This window comes from Pinus tabuliformis, chromosome 2_1 (genome assembly GCF_031772625.1).
Source record: "Pinus tabuliformis cultivar Carrire ecotype Pingquan chromosome 2_1, CPIR1, whole genome shotgun sequence".
NCBI classification, from domain to species: Eukaryota; Viridiplantae; Streptophyta; class Pinopsida; order Pinales; family Pinaceae; genus Pinus; species Pinus tabuliformis.
This window is the reverse complement of record NC_142299.1, coordinates 572043499-572065941: the sequence shown is the minus strand read 5'-3', so window position 1 is coordinate 572065941 and position 22443 is coordinate 572043499.

Below are 22443 nucleotides of genomic sequence, written 5' to 3'. Positions count from 1 at the left end.
TGTGGAGTTTCATTGACAGTTTCGAGTTTTTATATGGTTATACAAGCCACTACGGGTTGTATTACGTGGATTTCAAACATAGAGATTTGAATAGGTACCCAAATCTTTTTGTTCATTGGTACACTCATTTCTTAAAGAGATACACAGATCATCGGCCTGTCTGTTTCGGGAATATTTAGTGTTCTTAGACAAATTCCTAACCCTCTAGATCTAGTAGCAGGTCTAGAAACAAGAGACAAAGTAATCTCAACCTTTTCTATAATCAACAGATAAACCAAGAGAGAAGAGAAACCTACTTGTAGTTTTCGCTAGCTCCTTGTATCCCTTGACCAATCTTGCTGCTCCTTTCTATACTTAAGCTGCTTGGAAAGTACTTGTAGTTTTCGCTAGCTCCTTGTCTCCCTTGATCGATCTTGCTTCTCCTTTCTATACTTAAGCCGCTTGGAAAGTACCTGCACAAACACAGAAACAAAAACCCATCAAGGCAAATGATAATGATCTATTGGTTATAAATAACATGGAATCGAGAACATGATATACATATGATAGCATTAACATATAACACAAGCATAAGGAAAAGTTCTTGAAAACTTTATTGATAAGAGGAAAGATTACAACCCATATGTGTTCGATCCAGTGACACCTTTCCAATTCAATCCTTCTTCACCTCATGAGAAGCAAGACACTCCAACACTATTACAATACTTGCACTCAATTCTAATCTCATATCACCAGCATCTCCTTACAACTCAATATTTTTCAGCCCCCTAATCTCTTAGATGAGTGATCTATTTATAGGTGAGTGAAGGAGGTTATGCCATCAATGGTGATAATGAATGCCTTTCTAAATTTAGAAATCAGTTCCATGGAAGAAGGGATAGGGGATTGATGTTTCCTAATTCCCTTTCTCATCCAAATGTGAACTCAAAGGAGCAGGTGGCATTGAGAAACTTCTAGAGGCTTCCAATGGATAAGGAATCTTCAAACCCTCATGGAAGTTTTCTCAAATTTGCTGAGCGCAAGGCAAAGAGGGACCAAGTGTGCTACATAGCACCCTGTCAGTATATGGTTTGCATTGCAGTGCACCCTAATGAAGGCCTACCTGCGTTGATATTCTTAGAGGTAGTTTTTGGATGTTTTCAGTGATGGAACTTCATGGGAAGTGAGGCATTCTAATGACTAACTTCTTTAGGGCATGTAACAACTGCACTAGGGGTTGATGGGCCCTAATAGTATCGATATGTAATTTGGGGTTGATGTGCCCAAATGGATCTGTAACACTATCATATCATGTTGTTACGACCAAGCAAACTGTATTCAAAGTTCCTTGAACGTTTACTCCTTTAGGAAAGAACAACAACCACTCCTTGAAGCAGTTTAGGCAGTGAGCTTCAACAGATCAATACAGATTACAATGGATACGAATCTTGTGAATAATACACAGTCTGTGCATAACGATATGATTTTCATATCTTTCAGAATGGACACAGCCTGGCTCACAATATTTTCATTTTATGGAATTAGAATCATACATTTCTTAATGATCGTGGTGATCAGCAAATATGTAATTTGATTTTGTTTTGAGTTCCATGCATTAGGTATCTCTCGATTTCTTGTAGTGTTCCACCTTAACACCTAATCCACTGTATGTTTGGTTTATGTAAAAGTGTCTCTCTCAAATTTTGTTTATGGAAATTATAAAAAGAGACTTCGTCATGGCAATTCGTCAACATTGTCTATCCATATATCTTTCTTACTTGTAATGTCTGTCCTTTAGTTGAAACATTACACAGATCGTCATCTAGTATGTATGACTTCAATTTTTTTCATTTTTATTGTTATTTTTTTGTAGTGATAAATTAGGTATGTTTTTTATTATATATAAATTTATAAGCACAATTATATTAGTAAATCTGGTTGATATATGTCTATAGGCATCATTCTCACAATCTTATTTGTTGAGAGCATTATCTCATTGTTCCTAGTTTGTCTACTAGTTTCCATAACTATCAATCAAGGTGTTATAGTGAAAAAACGACGGCTCCATAAATCAAAGGATTCAAGAGCATGTGCTTGACATAAAACATGGTATGACTCACTCATGAGCTTTGGTAGAAAATGTTGAGAAGACAAAACATCATATTTGTATAGATGAGTTTAAAAGGTCATTGCCAAGAATTAGGGAGCCCATCCAAATTGAAAAAAATTCTAATGAGCTAAATAGGATAATAGGTAAAAGATTGGCACTTATTGAATCCCTTTAGTCCTAAGTATTGTCATTTATTTTTCTCTCTCCTTTCTTAATGGGTCCCTTTTCTTCTAATCAGTTCCATTTTCTTATTCTAACTTTAATCTTTATATATATAATAGATTTAAATGATTCCTTTCATTTTTTGGTATATGGTAAAAAATATATTTATTTTTGCATCTCTATTTTATAACTTTTTCCTCTATTCCTTATTATTATAATTTACTTGTTTCCAATTATTGTTGGAAATAATACTGGGAGGGGGGGGGGGGGGGGGGGGTGGTGAATCAGTATTAGCAAATCAATAACTTTTTATTTTCTATACTTAGATTCATATACGCTACTTTAGTTAAAGTAACCCGCGTGTATACGCAATTGTGTTTAATGCAACTAGCATATATTCAATAAACTTATGATTCAGTTAGTGGATATTTAATGAGTGCATCAGAACATTATTAACCATATAAATAGTAAACAGGTGCAATACAATAGAACAAATAATCACACATAAGAAGCACACATGAACACCATGATATAAGGTGGAAACCCGATGTGGGTGAAAACCACCTGCTGCAATTCATCTCTATCTTCTTTTAATAAGAAACTTCTTTTTACAATATTTCTGTATTGGCGCAATCTTATACCAATACGCAGGCTTCTACCTGCAGAAGGCTACAACCTTCTCTCATTCTCCAGCTTCTCCTGGAAGGGAGCTACAACCCCCTTACCTCTTGTACTAGCTGATGTGTTTACTAGTACGTAGGTGTGGACCTACAGAAGACTACAACCTTCTTTCTTCCTCTAGGTACCATGTTTCATGAATTTTCAGACTGGATACTCATGGAACACAACATCATTGTTTGAAAGCCACGTTTCATCCAATTTTCATACTGGACCCACCAATAACATTGAAGCACAAAATCAATCACCACTTGCATCATCAATCTCTGAATTACCCAACACTGAAACACTGAAACCCTGTCAAAAAAACAGTCACCAGAACACAGAGCAGAACACAGAACTCTACAACAATATTCAGATCCAACTGTATCATCAAAAATCATGCATCAAAGTGCATATGCTCCTTGGAACAGTTGAAACAGCGTGTATACGCAACTTCACCAAAGCGAACCAGCGTATATGTCATCAAATACTTACTTATAACTTCGCTGCACTTCCCGACTTCAGACACACCCAAATTATTACATACACAAGGATAATACGTGTGTTAGCAACCAAATCTAGTCCATTAGATCACATAAAGATAAGTCGTTATGATCCTAATCCATTATTAGATCTCATCCATCAACACTGAAGCTAATCACAATCAACCAATCTGAATATGTAGAATATTGACACCAGTAAATAGTCACCAGAACTCAGAACTTTGCATCAACAACCAGAACCATTTGTAACTTCAAACATCATAGTTCATATGGTATACGCTACTTAGATGTATGTAACCTGCATGTATACATGCTTTTATCAAAGTCAACTAGCATATACATTTGTAAATATTCATTCATAATTTGCAGCTAATCCAAACATGAGTTAGATCATAATATTTACAGAATAGTACATGCATCAATATACAAGTCTAGAATAAGCATGATCAAACCATATAGAGATGATTCATGCCAAGCCATAAGATCCCAATCCATCATTAGATCTTGTCCTCCATCAACCGCTGAGATTCCTCCTTGGCTCAGATCAAGTAAAACATCATAAACCCATAACCTGCATACTAGATCTCACACTTCATCAGATATTTGAGACTTTCTCAGTGCCTTTGCATAATGATCTTCTCCTCCTTTTATAGTCTTAGGCCTTACTCAATACCATGGTCCAAAACCACTTAGAACCAATACCTTGGTCCAAATACCTAGGGTCAATACCTCAGACCAAATACCATGGACCAATACCAAAATACCATGGTCCAAATACCACGGACCAAAAACTTAGTTTCTGACATGTACATGCTTTTCCTTGCGTGAAAGTGTGTGTATAGACATATGCGCCTTCTACTCAATGAACCTTCGTGTATATGCAGCTTGGTCAAGGTAAAACTATGTATACCTCTTTTTCTTTCATTCTGTGAGCCTGAACTATGATTCAATACTGTTAACCCATAGTACTTTGATCTTCATCATCAAGGACAACACATGTATCATAATTTTAACTTGCTGCATTGTGAACTGTCATTTCCTTTGAACTACCCTGCATCACATTTGTTACCACAACTACCATGTATTAATGCCACATCTGATATCTCTTGTGAAGATTCATCTAGTTACCATGTATAAGTGAGTTGTTCTGCTACAAGAGGGTTGCCATCAAGTACAACACATTCATGATAATGCCAACAATCTCCCCCTTTGAACTTGATGGCAACAACAACACCAAGTCTCTCTCCCCCTTTGACATCAAGGGCAAAGGGTGGACCATGATCTTCTCCCCCTTTGGACTTGATGGCAACAACAACACCAAGTCACTCTCCCCCTTTGACATCAAGGGAAAAGGGCGGACCAAGATCTTCTCCCCCTAAGAGCAAAAGACTTTCATATCTGAATAGCTAAATATTAATCATGCTCCCCCTAGGCACATGTTGAAATCTTTGATTGAACTCCCCCTTTGTTCATGCTGAGATGTACTGTATCATCCATACTCCCCTTGAGCACATGCAGAGTCTAAAATCATTTTCAAGAAAATAACATGACTCTATAACTCAACTATGTGAGTTTGACCTTCCTATCACCAATGACTCATACATACATTCATCCTCCCAACCAAGTGGGGATAAACTTGACTCATCCACCCAACCAAGTGGGGATATACCAAATACCAATTGTTTATACATGACTGAAATATTACATCATCCTTCCCATGCATAGTGGGGGTACAAATTACATCATATGACCAAAAGGGATTCATCAAACGACTACAATAAACAGAAACAAACTATTACATCATGGGTCTTGATATGACCTTTACATTGAATGATATACATAACATTTATAACAGAGACCAAATATCTAAACAATACCACGATAGTCATCAGCAACTATCATACACAATATATGATCTGCTCCATAGGTATTTGTCAACAGCATCCAGACCAGCAACCTGTATATGTCCATTAGTGTAGATATCATCAATCTGTGACAAGGTATGTCTGCATATAGATATCAACTCATCCTCTTCATTTCATCAAGATCAACTTGCTTCATTTCCTTAGTAGAAAGAGACTTATCATAACCTCAGCATATGTCATATCTCCAATCATTCACATCATATCATCTATATGTGAAAAACACCATGGTCATCATCTATGATCATAACATTGTCATCAATAACAGTATGATCTTTCCACAAGAGCCTTCAATATATCAACCATGTATCATCATTGGGGAACATCCCACATCTAATAAGCATCGACCATGATAATCCACATATGTGAGTATCAACCTATCATCATAAGGTAAGAACTCAAAGTGATTAAGTAAGACATGTATTTGAATAGTTATGTCTCCATGCGACCTGCAATAACACCATTCTCTTGGCCAACCAGCAATATGTAACTTAAGTAATCATCCATGTATCCATCATATTGCATATCCATAAAAGAGATATCAATATGTATCTAGCAAACCATGATCTTATTTGTCAAGATTTCTTGAAATCATCAATAGCAACAATCCTCAATCATGTGAGAGCCAAGAACTATAGGAATTCTACATCATAACTGTATTATATGATCTTTATGCATACGACGACAACAACATATGAGTGACTCATCATCAAGTAATGAAGTTGTGTATTCAAGCTTTGTACTTCTCCTTATCTTTATGAATATCACCATGTAAGCAACATATATGCATTATCAGATAATCATCCACAAATTTGATCTGAACACCAACTATGTATCCCAAGAATCTTATGAGATTTTGTCATGGGTAACTCATAACCATATCTTAGCAAGATGTATCACTTAGCCATATATGCATCATCACTAAGGACTTCTAACCATAATGCCAACAATGCATTATTCAAAGCATATGCTCCCCCTGAACCTGTGCCATCTGTTCACTGTCATATCTGATCATGCATACATCAGCAATAAGTATCAAGGCATCATTATCATCAAGTTAGGATTAAAAATAATTATAAACATCTTATGAGTACCAATACATTCCCACACATCATCAACAGATTGTAACCATTATCAAACACAACAAATAATGGACTGAATCATATTAGACCCTTTTTCTTGAGTATGTACTATTGCATTTCCTCAAATTATCATATATGTGACTGCGCAATGTCTCACTCATGTATATATGCGACTTATCTTCATGAAACTTGCGTATGAGATTTAGAACACTGGTGTTTCTCACTTTCAGCTCCCTCTGAGTATGTCATGTCTGTGCATTGTGCTGTGCCACCTCTTTTTTACTGTACTTCCTTTTTCTTCCATATCTTCAAGTGTGATGATGTTTTCTCCTTTTGGTATGGTGCCCATATTTTGTTCCTACATTCCTTTGCTATATGTCCAAGCTTGTTGTATGCATAGCATCCCATATGTTTCATATTCCTTCTATAGCAGTCAATGGCTTTGTGACCAAACATCTTGCAAGAAAACCAATATCCCTTAAAGTACCTGGAACGTGATGATCTTTCTGTGTGATGGTCTTGAATGATTCTTCTTCTACATCTGGCTGCAACATGTCCAAAATTATGACATACATAACATTCAACATTATTCATTTGAGGAAATGACCGATTATCACTTCCATAGTTAGGAGTAAAATTTTTTCTTTGAAGAATTTTTTTCCTTGGTTGTTGATGGGATTGACCTCTCATCTCCTTGTTGGGCATTTCAGATTTTTCATTAGAGTCCCTTGTCTTACTTTGTGAACTAGATTCACCTTTAACAGATTTATGAAAACCAAGGCCAATTTTGATGGCAGGAGACCTTTGACTACTAAGAATGTCATCCAAGATCTTAGTACTATCTCGAAATCGTAAGAGTTTATCCTTTTCTTCTAATTTATGTTTTAGAATATTTACCTCAACTTGATGTTGCTCTTCCTTTTCAAGATACTACTTCTTCATGGTTCCTTCAACTTTTCTTCCTTCTTCCAATTGATGTTTTAATTCAAGAACTTCATTTTCTTGTTTTTCAAAAGCTTGGAGTAGTTCTTTATTCTACTTATTTGATTCTTCAAGATCTTCTTTTAGCGAGAGGATCTTAGCTTCAAGACTTTCATAGTAACTGGATCTATCTCTGAGTTTTTCTATTGTTGTGCTCCTTTCATTTACTTCATTTCTTAATGATGTCACTTCATCCTGCAACTTTTGACATTGATCTCCTCTTTCCTTGAATAGCTTCCTTACCTCATTTCCTTCCTTTAGTTGAGCTTTTAGTTTGGTTACTTCTTCTTTGGAGACACATTCCCTTTTGTGCAATAGATCTTGTTGATCTCTAATTTTTTCTGTAAGCCTTTTAAATTCTTCCTCTATTTGATATCTTTCTTTCTCACCCATAAGAGAAAATTTAGTTGTTTCGCTATCACTTTCATCATCTTCAAATGGATGGAGAAATGTATCACCAGAGGATAACAAATTCATACCTGATAGTTCTTTTGCTTGTTCATATTCATTCTGAGGTGATTCTGAATCTGAAGTGTTGCTTCCACATATTCCCCAATCAATTTTCCCACTGTCATAGTTCTTCTAACATGTCTTCTTCTTCTGAGGCGCTTTCTTCTTTAGCTTCTTTCCCATTATTCTACGGATCCCCTTCAAGTGATCAAGCTTCTACCAAAGGACCTGCTTTGATACCAATTGTTGGAAATAATATTGAGACCGGGGGGGTGTGAATCAGTATTAGCAAATCAATAACTTTTTCTTTTCTATACTTAGATTCATATACGCTACTTCAGTTAAGGCAATCCACTGGTATACGCAACTGTGTTTAATGCAACTAGCGTATATTCAACAAACTTATGATTCAGTTAGTGGATCTTTAATGAGTGCATCAGAACATTATTAACCATATAAACAGTAAAAAGGCGTAGTACAATAGAACAGATCATCACACATAAGAAGCACACATGAACACCATGATATAAGGTGGAAACCCAATGTGGGTGAAAACCACCTGCTGCAATTCGTCTCTATCTTGTTTTAATAAGAAACTTCTTTTTGCAATATTTCTACACTGGTGCAGTGTCATACTAGTACGCAGGCTTCTACCTGCAAAAGGCTACAACCTTCTCTTTTTATCCAACTTCTCCTGGAAGGGAGGTACAACCCCCTTAGCTCTTGTACTAGCTGATGTGTTTACTAGTATGTAGTTGCTGACCTACAAAAGGCTACAACCTTCTTTCTTCCTCCAGGTGCCACATTTCATGAATTTTCAGACTGGATACTCATGGAACACAACATCATAGTCTGAAGGCCACGTTTCATCCAATTTTCATACTGGACCCATCACTAACATTGAAGCACAAAATCAATCACCACTTGCATCACCAATCTCTGAATTACCCAACACTAAAGCACTGAAGCCCTGTCAACAAAACACAATCACTAGAACATAGAGCAGAACACAAAACTCTGCAACAATATTCAGAGCCAACTGTATAATAAAAAACCATGCATCAGAGTGCATACGCTCCTTGGAAGAGTCGAAATAGCATGTATATGAAACTTCACCAAAGCGAACCAGTGTATATGTCATCAAATACGTACTTATAACTTCGTTGCACTTCCCGACTTCAGATATACCTAGATTATTACATACACAAGGATAATACGTGTGTTAGAAACTAGATCTAGTCCATTAGATCACATAAAGATAATTCATTATGATCCTGATCCATTATTAGATCTCATTCATCAGCACTGAAGATAATCACAATCAACCAATCTAAATATGCAGAATACTAACACCAGTAAACAGTCACCAGAACTCAGAACTTTGCATCAACAACCAAAACCATTTGTAACTTCAAACATCATAGTTCATATGGTATACACTACTTAGATGTATCTAACCTGTGTGTATACGTGCTTTTATCAAAGTCAACTAGCGTATACATCTGTAAATACTCATTCATAATTTGCAGCTATTCTAGACTTGAGTTATATCATAATATTTACAGAACAGTACATGCATCAATATACAGATCTTAGAATAAGCATGATCAAACCATATAGAGATGATTCATGTCAAGCCTTAAGATCCTGATCCATCATTAGATCTTGTCCTCCATCAACCGCTGAGATTCCTCCTTGGCTCAGATCAAGTAAAGCATCATAAACCCATAACCTGCATACTGGATCTCACACTTCATCAGATATTTGAGACTTTCTCAGTGCCTTTGCCTAATGATCTTCTCCTCCTTTTATAGTCTTAGGCCTTACTCAATACCATGGTCCAAAACCAATTAGAACCAATGCCTTGGTCCAAATACTTGGGGTCAATACCTCAAAGCAAATACCATGGACCAATACCAAAATACCATGGTCCAAATACCACAGACCAAAAACTTAGTTTTTGACATGTACGTGCTTTTCCTTGTGTGAAAGTGTGTGTATACGCATACGCACCTTCTGCTCAATGAACCTGCGTGTATACACAGCTTGGTCAAGGTAAACCTGCATATACCTCTTTTTCTTTCATTCTGTGAGCCTGAACTGTGATTCAATACTATTAACCTGTAGTACTTTGATCTTCATCATCAAGGACAACACCTATATCATAATGTTAACTTGCTGCACTGTGAACTGTCATTTCCTTTGAACTGCCCTGCATCACATCTATTAACACAACTACCATGTATTAATGTCACATCTGATATCTCTTGTGAAGATTCATCTAGTTACCATGTATAAGTGAGTTGTTCTGCTACAAGAGGGTTGCCATCAAGTACAACACATTCATCATAATGCCAACAATTATTTCATAAAATTTGTTAATTTTTTAATATATATATATATATATATATATATATATATATATATATATTACAAATAATTTATTCATTAAATTCTAATTTTAATATTATTATTAATAAATAATATTTTTTATATACAATATTTTAGAATTATAAATTAGTGTTTTTAATTTAAAATTGAAACTAATAATTTTTTTTATATATATTTTAAAATCTTCAAATATAATGCTTTTCATTGAAATACACAAAAAATTGTGTCACACTCCGTAGTAACATTATCATACTAGTTCTAATAATAATAAAAATATTTGCAGTTAATAATACACATATATAATCAGGGGAATTATTTTTTACCAAACTTAAGATGACATTAAAAGAATGTTCGTGTACCAACTTATATATATGCATTACCATTTGAAGTTATGTTATAAGTGTAGTGACATTATCTAATGTCTATACTTTATTTAGAATTATTACAAACATTTATGTTCATGGTTTTATTTTATTGCACCGCTGACCATTTTAACAAAAACAAACTACCCGTTGTAGTTGTGTCGCCCACCGGTTAATGCATGCTCTGGGAAACTTTTGGATTTAGCATCTCAGCCTTAACTTGGCACCTGTCTCAAGTCTTGGATTTCATCCACGGTCCTGGATGGAGATGCCTGATTAATGGTGGAGATTGTTTCATCCTAGGTCATGGTAACTACCACCCCCACACCCTCCGTCGAGACCTCATTTTCTCCTTGCAAGACATGATATTGTTGCCGCCATCTCAAGGGTTCCATTGCATCATTCATTTAACAATTTTTCTACCATAGAGGTTTATTTCTCAATGCGGTATGCAGGCGTTATACTTGAAACCTATAGAGTCGAGGTAAGAGAGTTCAAAAGGTGATTTTTATCCTTTATTAAGCACAAGAGTTGCATAAAATTCTTCATTTATCTAATGATTTTTACTTGTAAGGCTTGTCGATGTACCAATCATGGAAATGAGTTGTTAATTGATCATTTACGGTGGTCTAAAACTTTCTACCGAAAGGGTTATGCACCTTGGTAAAAACCTAATTTGAACGGTTAATTAATTCTATATTTTATCTTGATCTAATCCTATTGCAGACCGTGACTCTTGCACGGTTATTCTCCTGGCAGGCTTCCTTCCAGTCACAAAGGCGATTTTCAAAACACAGGTATAGTTGCTTCTCAGAATAGCTACATGTTCCAAGATTTCTTGATGATAGTTTTTTTTTATTACTCTAATTCCTTGACCCACTTTATATTTTGAATGCAAGTACCTAGAAATTCTCTTTCTATTTTTCGTTAACAACATCAAGGGTTTCATTAATCATTCTAGTGCTACTCACCTTGTTCCGAGTACAAGAATGGCTCCACTACACTAAGGGTTTTATGGCTAAGAGGATTATCCAAGGCTGGGATATTTTCTATAATTTTTTACTGAATTTAGACTATGAGGGTTTCAAGTATTTTCATTAGCCAAGTAGAAAATTTGGTTGAAGTTATCATTTGTAGTTAATTTCTCGTTAGCAAATTCTTGTTAAGATTAGAAATCAGTTCTTCCTTTGTATATTCTAGCACAACAACAGTTGTTGCTCAGATTGACAAGATACAATGATTGTAAATGTTTGGAATATTTATTTTATGGTTAGCCATAGTGGCTCTACAGTTATAATTATAGATAAAACTATACTATTTTTTCCATTTTTTGAATACCATTTTCACATTTTTTTGTTCCTATCTTATTCAAAATGTTTCTCAATTTTATTTTCTTGTGTTGAGGTTCTGAATTAAGATAATGTTTACTTGATTGAGTTCAAGTTCAGAATTAGTCTTATTTTTAATACAATGATACAGTCTCCATGTCCTACTTCACACTTGGGTTAAAAGTATCTTTATTGAAATTATGTATTTGGAAGACCAGGGATTGCTTCTAGGCTAGCCGACACTCCGACTAAGACATGAAATTAACCCAGGTTCCCAGCACATGATTTTCTTCCCAACCCTCAACAATATCAAGCTATGGTTTCATATTTCATTTGAACAGAAAAGAAAGAAGTTATTTCCTAAATATTTTCAACCTTTTTCAATCCTTATTAACCATACATATCACTTTAATCATACTATTGGCAGACTTTGTAGTAAAGGACTTAATACATTTATTCATTCAGGGCTCTGCTGGTCTAGATACATGTTTTCATAATACACATAGACCAGTAACCTTGTCACAATACTTGTACATGACTTAATTACTATAGACTCATTCACATAACTCTGTTACACATTCCACATTCTATAAAGAGGTCAGGATGTACTCATCTATTTCCCGTTGATATTTCATCGAATTCTGGAGCTTCCTTTGGAAATCAATGCCTTCTTCCTCCCTACCACGAGACCAATCCCGAACTGTGTCTCCACCCATGCTATCCTCATAAGAAGGGTATTAATAACTATTTTTCATAGTTAGCTTATGTTACTATCTAGTCCTAACCATACTTAGTCTAAGCTTTTCTGTTACACGAATCGGTGTGACCTTTCAGCGCGGTTTCTTAACATAACTCTTTTTTGGTTGCCATTCTCTCCTTCAGGTTATGTCGTGTACCTATACCTTGTTGGTTTTACCTTTCTTTCCTTTTCATTCTCAAGGAGAGATATGGGCAGGTAAACATCTCACCCATAACTAACTAACCACCCTGACATGTGAGGCATAATTAGGCATGATTTTCCAAGTGAATTGTTCATAATTCCTACATCATTAAAAATGTGATTTATTTATAAAATATAAAATCAAATATCACCTTTTTAATTTTTTACCTTTTCGAAGTTTGTCACCATTATCATGTCTTTTACTGAAGCAACTATTATTTACAATCTTCTCAGGGGATGTTACATCCCTCCCACCCTTTAAACCAAACACCATCTTGATGTTTTTACACTGCCAGAACAAACCTAGGTAAGCTTCTCTCATAAGTTTGTCATCTTCCTAGGTAGCCTCTTCTAGGCTAAAGTGCCGCCACTACACTTTAACTTGGGTGATAACTCGCCTCCACAGCGTGACTTCTCTCCCATCGAGTATATGTAGGGGATTGATTGGAAACTCACCATCCAACTCGACCTACACACATAATGATTAAATACTTGTTAGATTCTTCCTCTTTCATGAAGTTTTTTGTTTTGTGAAAGAAATAGACACATACGCACATATATATTACTGCTTCACAAGTTACCTGTATGTTCTACCAATTGGTTAAATGTTTAGGATCATACATGTACTTCTTTAATACAGAAACATGAAAAATTTTATTTACCTGTATGTGACTTGGCAAGGCTAGATGATAAGCTACTAGTCCAACCTCAGCTAAAATATGGAAAGTACCACAAATTTAGGGTGCTAGCTTGGTGAACCTTCCCCATTATAAGGTGATTTTCTTGGGTTTTACCCATCCGTATACATGATCCCCAACCTGGAATTCTAAGTAACTATGCTTTTTGTCAGCATACATCTTTTGACAATTTTGCATGGCCTTTAAATTCATTCTCACCTTCTTCACTACCTACTTAGTTTCTTTTAACATTTCGGCTCCCAACATTAATTTGTCTTTAGGGCCTCCCCAATTTATGGGTGTTCTACATCTTCAACATACAATATCTCGAAGGGACTCATCTTCAGGGATGCATGATAACTATTGTTGTAAGAAAATTCTACCAAATATATATAGTCCTCCCATTTAGATGGTTTTTGCATTACGTACATTGTCAACATATCCTCAATCACTTGATTTACCCACTCAATCTTCACATTTGCTTGAGGATGATAGGATGTACTAAATTGTATTTGAGTGCCTAAACCTTCAAAGAGAGATTTCTAGGATGCAGGTGTAAACTTCACATCTCTATATGAAATTATTCCTTTTGGTATTCCATGCAGTCTAAAAATTTCCTTAATAAATATATTAGCAATTTGAACTGTTTTACAAGTATACTGTACAAGGATAAAATGAGAATATTTACTTAATTTGTCCACTAACACCATTATATAGTCATTTGTTTCTTAGTCTTGGGTAAACCAATAATAAAATCAATCGTAATATTCTCCCATTTCAATTCCGGAATAAGCAATGGGTGACAGGGAAAATTTTAAGGATGGAAATTTATCTTAGAGTTTAGAAACCTTGGCGAATCTCACTAGCCTTTAATATGAAATCTATAAAAAATTTGGCCATATTTTGTAAAAGTATTATAATTTCTAATAATTTTATGTAGTCTTTATATAAAAGTTTGGCTATTTTTAAGGTAAAATAATTTTATACCATAAAATTTGGGCAAATCATTTTTAGAAAAAAATCCAAATCAATGAATATTTTTTTTGTAAAAAGCATAGAAAATTAGCCCACTTGCGAATATTAGCCTCTAGAATTTTCCCTGGTGGGTGAAGTAGTCTAGCTAGATGTTGGTGGTCAACTTTTACCTATTGACATTCTAAACAACGAGCTAGATAATTAGCCACTAAAGCTTTCATGCTGGGCCAGAAGTATTTTTTTTTTAATACAGTGATCAGTTTTTGCTAAATGGGATGAGCGGCATAAGGGATTCTATGGTATTCATCAAGAATTAACTGTTTGACACTTTTTTGATTGGGCACATATATCCTGTCTCGGTAGATAAGAAGATTCTCATCATTTACCTTAAATCCTAATTGTTGTTCAAAGTTGTTCATATTCTAGGCTTGCTGCCATAAAAATCGATATTCAGTTTCTCTTTGAGTGGCTTCTTTAGTATGTTCTTTAAAAGCAACATCCACTTTTCTAAATGAAATTTCATAGATAAAATTTAATTTTTGACTTAAATCATCCACTACTCAGTTTTCTTTCCCTTTATATAGTCCTCCCATTTAGATGGTTTTTGCATTACGTACATTCTCAACATATCCTCAATCGCTTGATTTACTCGCTCGGTCTGCCTCTCTGTTTGAGGATGATAGGATGTACTAAATTGTATTTGAGTGCCTAAACCTTCAAAGAGAGATTTCCATAATGCAGGCGTGAACTTCACATCTCTATCTGAATTTATTGCTTTTGGTATTTCATGTAGTCTAAAAATTTCCTTCATAAATATGTTAGCAATTTGCACTGTTTTAGAAGTATATTGTACAAGGATCAAATGAGAATATTTACTTAATTTGTCCACAACCACCATTATAGAGTCATTTCTTTTCTTATTCTTGGGTAAACCAGTAACAAAATCAATCGTAATAGTCTCCCATTTCCATTCTGAAATAGGTAGTGGGTGAAGTAGTCCAGCTAGATGTTGGTGTTCAGCTTTTACCTATTGACATTCTAAACAACGAGCTAGATAATCTACCACTGCTTTTTTTCGTGTCGGGCCAAAAGTATTATTTTTTAATGCAGTGATCAATTTTTGTTAAATAGAATGAACCACATAAGGACTTCTATGGTATTAGTCAAGAATTAAATGTTTGACACTTTTTTTATTGGGCAAATACATCTTGTCTCAGTAGATTAAAAGATTCTCATCATTCACCTTAATTCCTATTTGTTGTTCACTATTGTTCATAATCTAGGCTTGCTTCCATAAAAATCGATATTTGGGATCTCTTTGAGCAACCTCTTTAATCTATTCTTTAAAAGAAACATCCACTTTGCTAAATGAAATTTCATAGACAAAATTTAATTTTCGACTTAAAGCATTTCCTACTCGGTTTTCTTTCCCTTTTAAATGTTTAATTTCAAAGCCAAACTCACTCAGAAAGGCAACCCATCATTCTTGTCGAGAGTTAAAAGTAGGTTGCTTAAAATAGTTAGTTAAACTATGATGATCTTTCATTAGCAAAATTTATTTCCCAATAAATAATGTCACCACATATTTAATGCATGTATTATTACAATTAGCTCTAAGTCATATGCTCAGTATTTTTTCTCAGATTCCTCCAACTTCCAAGATTCATAAGCTATAACACCGCCTTCTTGCATTAATACTCCCCCTACACCATCATTACAAGCATCAGTGCAGACGACAAATTCCTTGTCAGGATCTGCAATGCTTAAAATAGGAGCAATGGTAAGGGATATTTGTTATTGTAGCAATGCTTAGAGAATATTGTAGCCCCTTTCACTTGATGAAAGAACTCATCAATAAGGGGTAAGGGATATTTGTTATTAATTGTCAATTTATTTAACTGTCGATAATCAATAGACAACCACGATGTTCCATCATTCTTCTTCACGAAAAGTACAGGAGCTCCCCAAGGTGACATGCTTGGGTGAATGTACTTTTTATCTAGTAATTCTTGTAATTGCATTTTAAGTTTCGTTAACTCTGGCACACTCATATGATAAGGTGCTTGGGATACCAGAGTAGCCCTAGGAACTAATTCAACGATAAAATCTATATCTCATTTTATGGGCAATCCAAGAATATCTTCCGAAAAAGCATCAGGACAATTTTGTGCAACAGGCAGATTTTCCAAGGTGGTAGTTTTCTCTTTTGAATTTGAATATCCTACTTGCAAAACATAAATTTGAAACCCCTCTCGAGTGCATTTTTCCATCTCGGAAGTGGTTATTGGTCATAATTTCAGGGATCCTTTTACCCCTTGAATCTCCTGTCTCATTCCTTTTTCATTTAAATAATTGATAGTTTTATCTCTACAATTGATGATGGACTAATGTCTCTCTAGCCAGTCAATGCCTATTAGGATATCATAAGATCCTAGGGGTACAATGTTCAAGTCTGCCAAAATTGGCTAACTTGCTAGCTCCATGAGCAGTTATTGACCTTAGCTAACACCCTTCTTTTAGCCCCCATGGAAAGTTGCACTAACCATGGATTCTTATATCTAACTATTTGCAAAGAAAAATTTTCTACCACCTAAATTAGAGGAATTTTAAGGTCTAAAATGGGCCTCCTAAGGAAATTATAAAATAATAGTGGAAATAATAAAAATAAAATTAGATTACAACATCAAATTTTAGAGGGAAAAAAGAAAAAACTACTTTTTCAACTCGTATTTTCAACTTATGTTCCTATGGGTTTACTCAAATTTCGAGTAGGAGCAATTGTTGGATGCAGAATTTAATTCCTCATCCAAGGAGTATCCATGTTGCATACTTTCAATGGACTCTACTACATGAAAAATGAGAAATACATGAAAATGTGATTACAGTCATGTTTTTTCATATTTCTCATTGTTTCTGTAGCAGGGTCCATCGAAAGTATGCAACATGGGTACTCCTTTGATGAGGAATTAAATTTTACATCTAATGAGTACTCTAACTCGAAATTTGAGTGAAACATTAGAGAGATAAGTTGAAAATACAAATTGAAAAAGTAGTTTTATTATTGGTTGACATCGTCACCTTGAATATTATTAGTTCTTATAAAGTTTATTTTGGTTGTACTTTTTTCTTAGGAGACCCATTTTAGACCTCAAAAGTTCTCTAATGGGGGCTTATATAACTCAAACTAGCTTATGGATCAATTTAAATGGATACGGTTTGGCCAAAAATCTTACCTTCAAATTTTACCATCGTGGATTGATACTCAACTTGATGGTCTTCTAGAGAAGCATGAATTCTAGATAAACTCCTTGTCACTTCTCCCATGGTCGATGCTTATTGAATCTATGCAACTTGTTCAATCCCCTTATGATAAGGACAATTTTTAACATAATGTGGTCCCCCACATCCCTATATTTTAGGGATCTATTTTTAGCATCAAGAGTTACATGAAAAGTCATTTTTAGAAACCCCTATCAAGTGTCACTTTTCCTAGATTTGTGGCATGTGCATCATAAATGTTAATATCGCCAAATATATCTAAAAAATGCCTCAAATCTCATTCTAAACATTGGAACTTTAGCATTAGCGAGGCATCTAGGAACCTCTGGCATAGTCGACGCAACTATTCTGGGTACTTTTTTTCTTTTCGTGCCTTTTCCCACTTTTTTTGTCGCTTTTTAGTTTTTGTCTTGTATGAATGTTGTTTCCTTGGTATTATTGAAGGACCACTAGTGTTTAAATGTGTTTTAGCTTGTATAAGTGTTGTTTCAAGTTTTTCATTACCTTTCCTTAGTGTCGCATGCATAACATTGTTTATGCACTCACGGTCGTCGTTACAGTGACTTGCTTCGTGAGCTTCTTAGTTTTTCCGTTTGACTAATTTCTGCACTTTCTTGAATTTCATGCATGTCTATTTCACTCAGATATGCATCAACTTTGCCCACACATTCAATCCTTCATCTTTTCAGGTTCCCATTGGGCAGATCAGGGTTGGCTTGGCCCAAATCTTGTCTCTTCCAACATGCTCTATGCATTCCTAGCAGTCAAGGCTCTGCCTTGCCTCCAGGAATTGTGTAGAGGCTACCCACACTGTTCCCATCTATTCTCTGCACAATCTTGGGAGGCAATGCCCATTCTTGCCCACTCGAACTGCGCAATGCATAGTTCCAACCAGCAACCCAGCCAGACTATTTTTCACATTGCTTAGTTTTAATCGGCAGTCAGCCTCACTAGACTGTGAATTGTGTAGATCTAGCGAACAATCAGCCTCAATGGTAGCTGGGACTGCACAATGTGTAGTTCTAGCTAATAGTCTCCCAACTTCTAGGAGTCATTGTTGTGCAATCATGCCCAACAGTCACCAATTTGTGGCCTGAATGTTTCTCGAGTTGTTTGATGTTTTAGCTGACATTTTCTCGTCATGAGTGTCTTCTCTATCTCTAGGTAACATAGGTTTTTGATCATCTTCTCAACAATATAGGTATCATGGCCTCCAAGAGAGTTGGATCAAAATAAACAGTTGAAAGTAGTACTGGGGATGTGGTTGAACAAGGGTCTAGGAGCTTGCTCATGTACATAGACACACACTTGTTCATCAAGAATGACATCAAGATCACATGGCCAGACATCAATACTATTTTCTTAGGCAGCTTTGACGAGAATCTAGAGGACTAATAGGTCTATTTGAACATCCATAAGTCAGGATTGTACAAGGTTCTTGGTCATCTTCGCATGGTGCTTGTGTGGGCAAGGGAGTACATAGACCTTCCCATAGAGTTGGGTTGTTATGTTGGATCAACTATCAAGTGAAGGAAAGCCTTTCAATTGGTCTAACATGTCGGCTCTCCAGCTGAAAGTGCATATATCCAATGCCTAGAGTCCGCCCAAGAATCACCAAGAAAAATTCTTCATGTCTTCCTACTTGCTTGATGCAATCTCTCCCCGTCAACAGTTTCCTAGCATGGGTTGGGCATGGACACCTTCAGAGAGTGTTGTGAACATATATTGCGAGTTTCTCTCAAACTGCAGCTATCGAGGACTCATGGCTAGAATATCTGACCATGTCATCGCCCCTATGTACATTATGATATTTGAACAAGATCCACCCTGCATGTCCCAGAGAATAATGGATGTGTTGCAGAACATTGCATATTGGTACACCTCAACTGAGGGCACCTTCATCAGGATGTACAGTGCGGAGAAAGCTCTGCATGTGTTTTTGAGGTTTGAAATGGAAAATTTGGTCATGTAGGAGGGTACATACCACATCTCGACAGGGTTATCAGCTAGATTACATAGGAATAAGAAGGAACCATGGCTTATGCTTCCTGTGCGAATTAGTTATACGTAATCAAGAGTTTGAAAGAAGCGGATGTTGAGGTTGAAGACTTCAAGAAGTTTAAGTTTGACACCAAGAGTTTCAATCCATACAAGCCACATGGTTTATGCAGGGACCACTTTACGAGAGTGTACTATTCTTGAATCCACGGGGCATATCATTGGCTAGAGGAAGACCCATGGAGATATTTCTATAAATCCTCTAGGCTCAATGATTTGATCAACATGGGAATAGAGTGACTAGCAACACTCAAGGTAGAAGCACCACAAGGAGCAACAACAATAGTAGTGGCAAGAAGAAAACATGTGCAAGATATAGGCAACAGGAAGATTGTCGAAAGCACAGAGACAGAGTAAAGCTACAAGTTTATGGAAGACCCACTTGTGGAAAAGGTAGTTTTAAAGATAGATGTAAAGAGGTGAAAATGCGATAGGAGGATAGCACAAAGAAAGGGGCATAAGAAAAAACTGGAAGATGCAAAAAGGAAGTTGGAGGAAGTCCAACAGAAGCTCAAAGAAGAACAAGAGTTGTGCAGAAGAGAGAAGGAAGCACAACATGAGAATGAACAGGGATAGGAGGAAGTGCAATGTGCACAAACAGTGCAAACTGCATCAATACAGTTTGAAGACTTTGAACCAATAGCAGATGAGGAACAGGATGAGCAGCCGTAGGAACAGGAACTTGCTCTGTAGGATGAATTGATAACAAAATAGATGGACATGGAGATGGAGCCATCAAAACAAGATCAGGATACCAACCTCATGCCAAAAGTAATCGAGGTCACTCCACATACTTCACTGGCCCCAATAGTAGAGCAAGTCTTGAGTCAACAATGGGATAACATTGTCCTTGAGGACCATATGGGAACAAAGGTGTACAACATAGCCTTTGATGAGTCACATAACATAGCTATAAAAGCACGTAGAGAGTGCACCCTGGATGAGCATGCATCACTTACGAACTTTGAATAATGGGTAATTGCGTTAGATGTATGAAGACATACAGCCACCTTGGATGATGCTACAAAGGATTACAATGAAGCCACAAGCTCAATTGTTAAGTTCTTGATAGTAGAAAATGAGTGCATGGCTATGGAGTTGCAAGCAGCCAAGCAGAGAGAGGAATAATCAAGAGGATATACTAGAGAAAAGATGAAGAAAGCCATACTTGCTGAAGTATCGACTCTTGAGACAATCACGCAAAGACTATATGATAGGTTAATCACCGTGCACAAGGTAGGTATCCATCTACATGGTCATCAGTAGTGCTGCACCAAGATAGCGCAAACAATCACAAATATACATGTCATAGTTGATCATGTATAGACATGGACTATGAGGTACAAGGGAGCCCCGCTTTAATTGCACAAGATGATGAAGTTGCAGGTAGAGTTGAACGAAGCACACATCTGAAGTTTGATTTGGAACTATTATGAACTCTCGTTGCTCATCACTATTGTTGAGACTTCATATAGACTGTTGTACAGGAGTTTGGATGTAATGGTGACAAAGTATGGTACCCCGTCGATTGGTACGCTCACCAAGGCCAAAGAGAAGTACCAAGTCAGACTCGAGCTCGATGCATACTTTGATCAGTTGATGCTCATGGCCACCAAGTGTTGGCATTATGATACATATGTTGTACTTGATGGCAACCCACTCATCTCAGATGATAAATTATAGTGCAGCAAAGTTCACGCACTTTCATGAAGATAAAAGTTTCTTTCATGTAGAGAAAAGTTCACACACTTCTATGCAGAGAAAAGTTTATTTCATGTAGAGAAAAGTTCACGCACTTTTATGCAGAGAAAATTTTATTTCATGTAGAGAAACGTTCACGCACTTTTATGTAGAGAAAATTTTATTTCATGTAGAGAAAAGTTCATGCACTTTTATGCAGAGAAAAGTTTATTTCATGTAGAGAAAAGTTCACGCACTTTTATGCAGAGAAAAGTTTATTTCATGTAGAGAAAAGTTCACGCACTTTTATGCAGAGAAAAGTTTATTTCATGTAGAGAAAAAGTTCACGCACTTTCATGGTTGGTTCATGGTATTAGTTCGACAGTTTTTGATCCTATGGTTTTGGCCCGTGGTATTGCAACCAAAAGTGTTGATCTCACGCACTTTCATGGTTGGTTCATGGTATTAGTTCGACAGTTTTTGATCCTATGGTTTTGGCCCATGGTATTGCATCCAAAAGTGTTGACCTCACGCACTTTCATGGTTGGTTCATGGTATTAGTCCAATAGTTTTTTGATCCTATGGTTTTGGACCGTGGTATTGTGGAAGGCCTAAGACTATAAAAGAGGAAGGAGATCATTTGGCAAAGTATCATCAAATAAATTGAATATCTAATAAGTGCTAGATCTGAAATATTTGTGATTGGGTTATGGTGCAGATCTGGATCTGAATGAAGGAGGAACCTTAGTGCATAAAGAAGGATAAGTTCTTTTGATGGGTCATAATCTTTATGCTTGAATAATAGTATCTTTGCATGATTTTGATCTGTTATATGAGGCGCATGCTTGATCTATAAATCTGACAATCTGGGTTAATTAGTGTCTGAATATTTGAAAGAAGGAAT